Below are 9121 nucleotides of genomic sequence, written 5' to 3'. Positions count from 1 at the left end.
ATATATATATATATATTGGCATTTCCCAAAGAATGTTAGTATCCCAAAATATAAAAGTATTTCCCATAGAAGCCTCAAAAGAAAGCCTTCTCCCCACTAACCATCCCCCCTTGCCCACCTCTCCCTCTCCCTCTGCTCATTATTTTTGAGTCGCTGGGTCTGAATGAGGTGAGGGTGGAGAGACAGGGGCTATAAGAAAGCCCTTCTCCAGTCCCCAGTAGTCAGACTTCACTCCCCGGGGCCCGACTCCAGCCTCCACCCGGATCACACGCCCCTGCCAGGCCTGTGGCCTCCTTTCCTATGCCTGTGGCTCAAGGCCCAGTTTTGGAGACATTTGGCTCCGATGCACATCTAAGTGCTGAGACAAGTTTCTTGGATGCCTTTAAACCCAAAACAAGGTCAGACATCAAACTCCATCTCCTTGTGCAGGCAGGCAGGCCTCCGCTCCCAGCCACCCTGGGAAGGACTTGCAAAGAATAAAAATACTGGTGGTGGAGCTAAGGCTGCCCCCAGCTCAGCTTCCAACCCCTCCCTCACCGGCAGTGGGCTGGAGTCTCTGCTTATTTTCATGTTTGCATGCATATAAAATGCACTGGGGCTATAGCTCCATGAAACAGTGCTTGCCTAGCATGGGTGAGGTTCTGGATGCCATCCCCAGTACCACACATGCACACAAACCTGTGTTTTCTCTAGAGTATAGCATTAGATTGTGTGCAGTATGATGTGGGTACTGCACAGATACAGTCATGCTCCAGCTGTCTGTTTTGTTTATACGAACATGGCGCTGAGATGGAGCCCAGGGGTTAGTTTTGCCCTTGTCACTCTTAGACTCCTGGCGGCCACCTGCACACCTCAGAAATGACCAGCATGTGCTGCCTCTGGGACAGAGGCTGGCCGAGGAGTGCCTTCCTTCCACGCCACGTCACAATAACTTTGGTGTCACCTAAAGAAAGAAACAAGAAGCCACATTTGCCTGATTTTAAATTGCGAGTTGTGTGCTGGCTCAGAGAGGCAAAAAGGCTTTCCGTGTGAGCTGATGTATAAGTGATGCTGCTCCCCAGTCTGGTGGTGGGGGTGGCCCCTCAGAGAGTCCCCCACACTCACCCTGGGAGGCAGCAGAGGCACCTAGGGGTCCGGGCTAGGCTGGAGTTTGCTTCCCTTTCTGCAGCCGCACGAGGGATGCTGCTGCCGAGTTGTAAATACGTTTCATCCGCGCTCATCAAAAGCATCACTAAAAGCGTGGATCCAACAGGCAGCATGGACCCCACAGCACCATCTACCTGATCAGCGGGACCCTTAGACAGAGAGCTGGTGCCATTGTAAATACCGAACCCCCGTAGAGGAGTTCTTGTCTAGGCCTTGATGCCAGCCTCAGTGCTGTGTGAGAGGAAGAGGCCCCGGTAAGCCCGGTGCTAGCCTCTACTTCCCAGGACAGAGCCTGTCTTCACTTAGGGCTGTTTTGCTGAGATGTGAGTCATAGAATATAAAATTGACAGGCACCAGCCAGGCAGGATGGCACATGCGTATAATCCCAGCATTCGGGAGACTGAGGCAGGAGGATTGCTTTGAGCTCAAGGCCAGCCCAGCCTTGACTACACAGTGAGACCCTGTCTGAAAAAAAAAAAAAAAATGTGCTAAGCACAGAAGCCATAAGTTCCCAAGGTTCTCCAAAGACCCAGGGAACCTTGGCAGGTGGCCCATTACAGGGATTTGAACCTTTGTTGTTCTGCAGCAGGTAAAGTGAAGGCCAGGGGGTCTCTCTCCACTTCCTCCCCTCTACACCCCTCCTTCCTTCCCCTCTCTCTGCTTTTAGCTTCCAGGACAGGCAGGACAGACACATCCTAAAGCAAAGATCCACAACAAGAAACCACCACGAACCAGCCTGATGGCCCGGCCCCTGAGGCTGGAGAGCAGATTTTCTGGGATTTGCCTTTTCTTTGGACGGATTTATTTCATGAAGTGTGATCAAAATGTACAGTAAATGTTTAAGTTTTACAAATTCATTAAAGTAAAAGATGCATTGCTGTTAATCCCCTCAAAATACGCCCCCTGCCCCTTGCTTGGAACACACTTGTCCGGCCATTCTTGCCTCATTCTAAAGCGGTTCTGGAGGTCCTCTTTCAAGTCTTTGTGAGGTGTGATCAGAAATACTCTGAGTGCTTCTGCTGAGGGCCACCCAGCAGAAAGGCGGACTCATAAAAAACCCTAATGTGTTCTCATCCACTTTATTCACAGGACTTCTGGATGTGTCCTAAAGCCAAAGTGACCAGAAAAGTAAGTATTTTGAACTAGTTTAGGACTTTGAGACAGCCACACTTAATGACGTAGTAAATACAAAATCAGAACCAGACATGGCTATTATTGTTAATGTTATTATTCTCCTTATTTGTAGAGATGCAGAGCAGTCAACTTGGTTTTGGGCTTTTTGTTTTCTGTCTCTCATTTCACAATATCTTTTGCTTTTTGCTCTGAGGAATAGGGTCTACAAGTCTTAGGCAGCCTTCCTGGAAGCACTGGGATGTAGAGACTTTTGGGACTCCTACCTAGACTTGCCAAGATCTGCCCATGTTGGGAGGAGACATAAACTGGGGCAGGCTGGGGGCCTGAGTCTGGCCACACCCAGGGTAGGCCAGTGACCAGGGCCTCTGGCACCTGGGCCAGCAGAAAGCCTGCAACTCTGCTCTTCTTCCCAAGGAAGAAGCCCAAGGATGACCGAGGTCAGATTCCCTCCATCCCAGTACTGTGGGCCGGAGCTGAACACAAAGGAATTAATAGAAGCTACTGAAATGAATCCTCTTCTCACCCTGTTTTTATGCCCCGTGCATGTGCAAGACTTTCACCGTCATAATCATGGAGAGCATGAGTGTCCCAGGACCTGCGTTTGTCCCATGTCCTGATTCCCTTTGGAGATACTTTGGGTGCAGTCTCATTTCATTCCAGCACAGGGAAGATGAGGGGAGGGATTCCAAGAAGAAAAAAACCATGAAGATACGGTGGTGAGAGGAGAGGCTGGGACCTCAGGGATGAGCTGTCTGTCCCAGTCTGTGTGTCCCTGCACTGCCCGGATGCACACCCTCCAAGAACCCAGTGAGGAAAGTCTCAGGGGGAGGCTGGTGGTGGCTTCTCCTTGCTCGCTTCTCCCCTCTCTCCTGCCCAGCCATGTGGCTGTGATCTGCTGTCCCACATCAGCCCAGAGCATCCCCCAGGGCCTTGGCCAGCACACATCAAGTCGCCTCCTTGAAGGGCTAACATTGCTTAGGGGCCACAGGGTCACACTTTCACGGCCACTGTCGTCCAGTCCACGACCACCCCTGGGGGCCTGACCTGCTCTGATGCCGGCGCTAACTCGGTGACTGTGACTGCAGGTTTCCAGGCTGGCCTTGCCTTTAGTGTCCTGCCGCATATAGGGCCGAGGCCATCAGCCCTGTTCTCCCCGTGACCATGCCCATCCTCAGCTTTCTTTCAGGGCCCACCCTTTTGGAGCCATGTCAATCACTCGACTTGCGGTGGCCAAAGCCATGTTAGCAAGTGGAGAACAGGTAGGGCCTTGAAGGGTGCCGGTGAATGGAACTCACTCCACTCTCTGTCTCAGGCATGGAAACACACCTTGGCACCCCTGCTGTCCTGCGGGACAGAGACAGTGTCCCTGGCTGCTCAGTAGAAGCCAGCATAGACCAGCTAATAGCCAGGCCTGTCACTCAGGCGAGGCCAGGTGAAGTAACCGCTCGCAGACCCCGGAGGTAAGCAATCATTTACTGTCTTAGGCCACCGAGTTCTGGGGTGACTACTGCCTATCGTCATGGCAGCAATACCACTGATAGGGCTCCCATCCATGCCACAAGGAATCTTCCCAGAGCAGGCTCGGTGGCAGCCGGTGCAGAGGTGGGGGATGTGCCTGGTCCCTAAGTAAGGACTGCGAGGCACCACGCAGAGCCAATCTGCGCATATGCGCATGAGGCGGCAGACATCAGAAGGCAAGGGCTGCCTCTGCAGCCTTACTCAGCGCCCACGATAAGCAACGCCCAGAGCAGGCCCTTGGCCCCCCGGAATGATTCAGATCCAGGCCCCGCTGCTAGAACTTGTCCCCACAGGCCAGGACCACTGTGGGAGTCCATGGGCCAAGCAGGTCTCTCCATTCCCTCTTCCTCCACGTTTCCTGCAGCCTCCCTCCTCCCCCAGAGCTGAGTCACTAGGCTTGTGGCCCAGGACAAAGTGAGACTGGAAAAGACCCTCCAGGCCTGTGTCCCAGGGCTTTCAGCCTCTGGAGAATTGTCCTGGCAGAAGAAAGTTGCCTGCTGGCCCAAGGCATAACCTTTTCCCAGGGCAGCGCACATGCAGTGACTAATCTGAAATCTCACTCCCCATGCCCCAGCTTGGGACACGCTGGAGGCTACCCCAGCTCCAGAGCTCTGAGCCCATGGCTGAGACATGTCACAGCCTCTTTCTACTACTGACCCTGCCAGTTCTCTTCTCACCCCTGTGAGAAGTGACCCCCAGGGGACACTGGTCTTGGTCCATTTTTTTTGCTGCTACCATAGAATATCTGAGGCAGGGTAATTCCGGAAGAACAGACTTATCTTAACTCATGGTTCTGGAGACTGAGAAGCCCAACAACACGGCTCTGGCATCTGGCAAGGGCCCCTGGTGCTCCAGCTTCTGGAAGAAAACTGGAAGGGTAAGCTGGCACTCAACAACCCGCTGTCATGGTAACTGACCCAGGCCTGCAAGAGGATCATGGCGCCTACACGATCTAAGACCTTTTTAAAGGTACTGCCACCACCTCTCAACACTGTTCTATGATGAATCAAATTTCAGTGTGACTTTTGGAGGGGACAAAGCATGTCCAAATCATAGCAACAGCCTAATTCACCCTACAGTCCAGCCTCCATCCCAGAGGCAGCTGGCTGTCACCTTCACACACCTGGGGCGAGTACAACCATCCCTCGGCATCTGCAGGGGGCTGGTCTCAGGACCCCAGTGGGTATGAAAACCTGCAGCTGTCTAGTAAAAGGGTGTGCAATTTGCACAGAACCTGTGTGCGTTCTGTACGCTTCTGAGTCATCTCCTGCTGACACAGTGTAAATGCTGCTAGGTAGTTGTTGGGCTGCATTGCTTAGGGAATCATTCAAGGAAAAAAGCCTGTGCATGTTTGGTATGGATTTTTTTTCCTGAATGATTTTCATCTGGACTCAGTTGAGTCCACAGATATGGAACCCGCAGACACGGAGGGCCATTGTATATGGCAATTGTTCTGACACCCTAATGGGACTGGGGTGAGGCCTGCCACATAGAAGGAGGCCAGGAGTGAGGGGTGTGAGAGGAAGGAATCCCAGGGAAATTCTGAGGACCCCACACAAGGGTGTCGGGCCAACCCTAAAGTATCAGCTGGGTCTGGAGAATCTGTTTCCCAGTTTCTCTGCTGGCTTCTGGCAAGGCTCAGGTCCTCACTGATGGTTGCCTTCTGTCAGTTCTTTACATGAGAGTCTCTCCTCAAGGCTGGCTGCTCAGAACACGGCCACTAGCTTTTGCCAGAGCTATAAGAGACAGCGAGAGAAGGTGGGTATGATGGCAGTGCCTGGCCTTTTGTAGCCCATCCATCTTAGAAATGATGTCCTGTCACACTGGCCCTATTCTACCTCTGAGAAGCTAGGCACTGCATACTGGGGGTTACTGGGTGCCATCTGAGAGGCTGTCTGCCACTAGGGCATCACGGGAGAGGGAACATGTCACAGCAGGGGCCAAGGAGCTGGAAAGAGTCCTCTCAGTACTGCACAGCCTGTTCCCCTGGCTGGGGCAGACCGGAAGCAGCTGACCCACATCCTGGTGGATAAAGGTCCCTGCGTCCTGGGGTCCTTTGGTCTTGGGATTTCATCATCCCACTCTCGCCTTTTGCTCCCTCTGTCCTCTTCTCTCTGCCTGTACTTGCTCCTTGATTTTCACATTTTGGTTTTGTATGAATAAAAGTTAGCAACTCTTTACAATAAAGAGCTGGGAATTTAGCTCAGCGGTGCCTCTGCCTGCCTTGCAAGCTCAAGGTCCTGAGTTTGATCCCCAGTACTGAAAAACAAAACAAAATAAAACAAACTCCCTCAAGAGCCAGCTGCACAGAGTGACCCCAGGAGGAAAGGGCCTGTGTGGTTGGAGGGTGCTCACATCTGGAACCCTACACACACTTGAATCCCAGCCAATCCTCTGCCTCTCGAAGTCTTACAGGGCCAAAGCCACCCAGCTGCAACAGGAGCCCAACCCATGCCCCTCTGTGCCACCTTATCCTGCAAGGGAATGAAGACTGATTTTGTTTGTTGGAGAAGATGAGGACTTAAGAATCCAAGGTTGAGGACCGGGGATGTAGATCAGTGGCACCTCACCTGTGTGGCAATAGCAAGATCCTGAGTTCAAACCCTGCTACTGGAAAAAAAAGCCAGGGTCAAGTTGCCAGGTGTGGGAGCATTTTGTTCAGTCTGTGAAGACAAGGAGCTGGGCGGAGATGGACTGGAAAAGGAAGGGACGTATCCTGACTCTCCTGGTGAGAGAGACTGGACCCCATATGGGTGCAGTTCCAGCCCTCTGTCCCTGCACCACAGCAACCCCTGGCCTTGCCTGGGGGTGCCTGCTCCCGCAGGGGCCTCCAGCACAGCTGATCGCTGGTACAGGCTGGCAGCCAGATCCATGGCGAAGCCCACAGGGTAATGGGCAGGATGCTGGGGAACATCCAGCTCCTTGGAGAAGGCCAGAGAACACATTGAAATCCACCCTCAAATTAGGAATATGTTTACTTGTCTAATACAACTTTATTATGTTTACTCAGTTAGACCACAGCCTGTGGGCTCACCCTATGCGCAGAGATGTTATAAAAGGATTGGCCACCGCCGAAGTTTTCCACGAAGACTGACTTGTTACTTGTCAGTTTCCTTTGTCATCCTCAGCGTTTGCCAGCAAGTAAGCCTCTGCTTGTGGTCACCGGAGGTTTAAGGATAGCTTGCAAGGACAGATTTACATTTGAGAATAAAGTTCCAGCAGACACTATTGGATTACTCATCCAATTTCTACCACTCCTTCTGCCACCTCAAGAAATTGGGTTTTTCATTACATTACGGTCACCCATGCTATAGCGTGGGTCTTGTACTTCCAGTCAGGTCTGTGTGTTAGAGGTTTGGTGTGCTGCTGGGAGGTGTGGAGCCTAGGGGGAGCCCTTAGGTCTTTAGGGATTGTGCCCCACGAGGATGGTAAGATCCCTCCCCTCGAGCCACTACTTCTTCCTCTGTTGCTTCCTGGCCCTGAGATGGGCGGTTTTGCTCCTCCCATGGCTCACATTGATGAGGCCATCCCATCACAGACTGGAGCCTCGAAAAGGAGCCTTTTCTTTTCCCGGTGAGTTAGCTCAGGAGTCTTGTTACAGCAACACTGACTAACCTCCGTTCTCTCCGGGTAGTGCCTGGGTGCTGTTGGGCATTGCCTTGAGTAGGTGGGAGCCCAGAAAAGCTGTGTCCGTGTAGCTGTCCTCCGTGGGGTGGGAATGGCACCATTTAGGGGACCAGAGGGACCAGACCCGGAGCCATGGTGAGGTCTGCCCTGCAGCCCCCTCACTTTGGACCTCAGGCTCTTCACCAAGGAACTTCTTCGCTACTTGGAACATCTGGGGCAGGATTTCCTAGGCATCCTGACCTCTTTTCCCCCTCACACTGTGAAAGGCAGCCCATGTGCAACTGTCCACTTTGTCTGATTGGGACGGTGCTGGTTGTCCCCTGCCCTTGCCATGTGAGACTTCACATGGGGCGACACATGCTGCTTCTCTCTGCCCAGAAGCAGCTTCCAAGATCTGAAGCCTCAATTTCCCTGTCTGCAAAATGGGCTGTGTCGAAGGGGAGGTACTGGCAATGTGAGGAGGGCAGTGACAAGGGCACTTGCTGGTTTCTGGTAGAACTGTGTGAGTGGTGTCTGCACAGGGGGCGCTGAAGTGGGCTGCCTTGGTCACTGGGCCGAGGGCCACGTTACAGCGTTCCCACTTTCCCTGAAAGTCAGGGAAGCGCCCAAAAGTGTCCCAGCCGTGCCGTGGGTGGGGGGCACACTGATCGGCCAGGCAGGGTGGGGTTGCCGCCTGTTGATATCAGCAGCCAGGGTCCAGGATGGTCCTCAGGGTCGCTGCCACCCACTTGTGCCCTTGGACTGTGCCACTTGGCCCTCTGGCCCAAGCAGCCACCTGCTCCCAGCTGCGGGAGGCCCAGCCGCCTGACCTTTCCCTCCTAACGTCATTTTCCATTCTGCTGTGTTTTTGGCCAGGGCTGAAAAGCTGCTCCAGGGAGCTGGGAAGGATTGTTCTGAGACGTGTCATTGTTTCAGGATCGGGTCGCCCAAGCCTCTAGAATCTGATAGCAAGCAGAACCTCTCTGAGTCACTGATACTCACAATGGGAGCCTTGGGCGGCTAGGGCGGGGGGTGCAGGCTCCTGGGACCCACCTGGGCCCAGAAGGCTTTAGCAGCACCCACTTGCCTGCAGCTGAGCTTGGATTTGTGGCTCAGGCCAGGTGCCAGTTTGGAACGGGAGACTGGACCTCAGCCTAGGCTTTGCTGTGCCTTAGCCAAGGCAGGGAGGAAAGTGGCAGCCCCTTTGTTGGGGCAGGGAGAGTGCAACCTGTCCCTCCCATGGGCCAGAAGGAGGGGGCTTACTGGGCCTGGAGCTAATGCTGAACACCCACGGATGCCCTTCCCAGTCCTCCTGGCTGGACTGCGATGGCGAAGCAGGGAAGGCCAGGACTCCCAGACTCAGCCTTTTCTAGGCCTCCGTCTCCTCCTCCTACACCAGGCCAGCGAGTATGGGCCCTGGAGGGCTCAACGCTCACAGCCTCTCACAACCATCGCCTTTACATCTGTATCCTGCACAGAGCCCTGGGAGGGAAGAGTCACCCACGGGAGTTCTCAGCACTGCCTGAAGAAGTTGGCTCTGGCCCCAGACGTGGTCACCAGTCCGTAGATTCAAGCAGGGCCACTCCCAGCCCACCATCCTCCAGGAACCTGGCAAACACGTCTGCTGCGCAGGTGTGTAGTTAGAGGCCTGAGCCCCAGATCCATACCCCAGGCCGCCTGTCTATTCCGTGCCAGCATGCGGTCCAGCCCATCTCCA

General features: G+C 53.8%; 1 long non-coding RNA gene across 1 annotated transcript in view; it reads left to right on the top strand.

Moving 5' to 3' along the window:
- LOC104850760 overlaps positions 1-8266 on the top strand; it is a 16706-nt gene extending 8440 nt beyond the window's left edge. The window contains exons 2-3 of the long non-coding RNA XR_777055.3: positions 2236-2274; positions 2695-8266. This is a non-coding gene — a long non-coding RNA (uncharacterized LOC104850760). The remainder of the gene's footprint in view (positions 1-2235; positions 2275-2694) is intronic.
- The last annotated feature ends 855 nt before the right edge of the window (positions 8267-9121 follow it).

This window comes from Fukomys damarensis, unplaced genomic scaffold, assembly GCF_012274545.1.
Source record: "Fukomys damarensis isolate Sample0158 unplaced genomic scaffold, DMR_v1.0_HiC HiC_scaffold_7, whole genome shotgun sequence".
NCBI lineage: Eukaryota > Metazoa > Chordata > Mammalia > Rodentia > Bathyergidae > Fukomys > Fukomys damarensis.
Note: the sequence above shows the minus strand (reverse complement) of the source record. Positions and strands in the feature narration are given on the sequence as shown.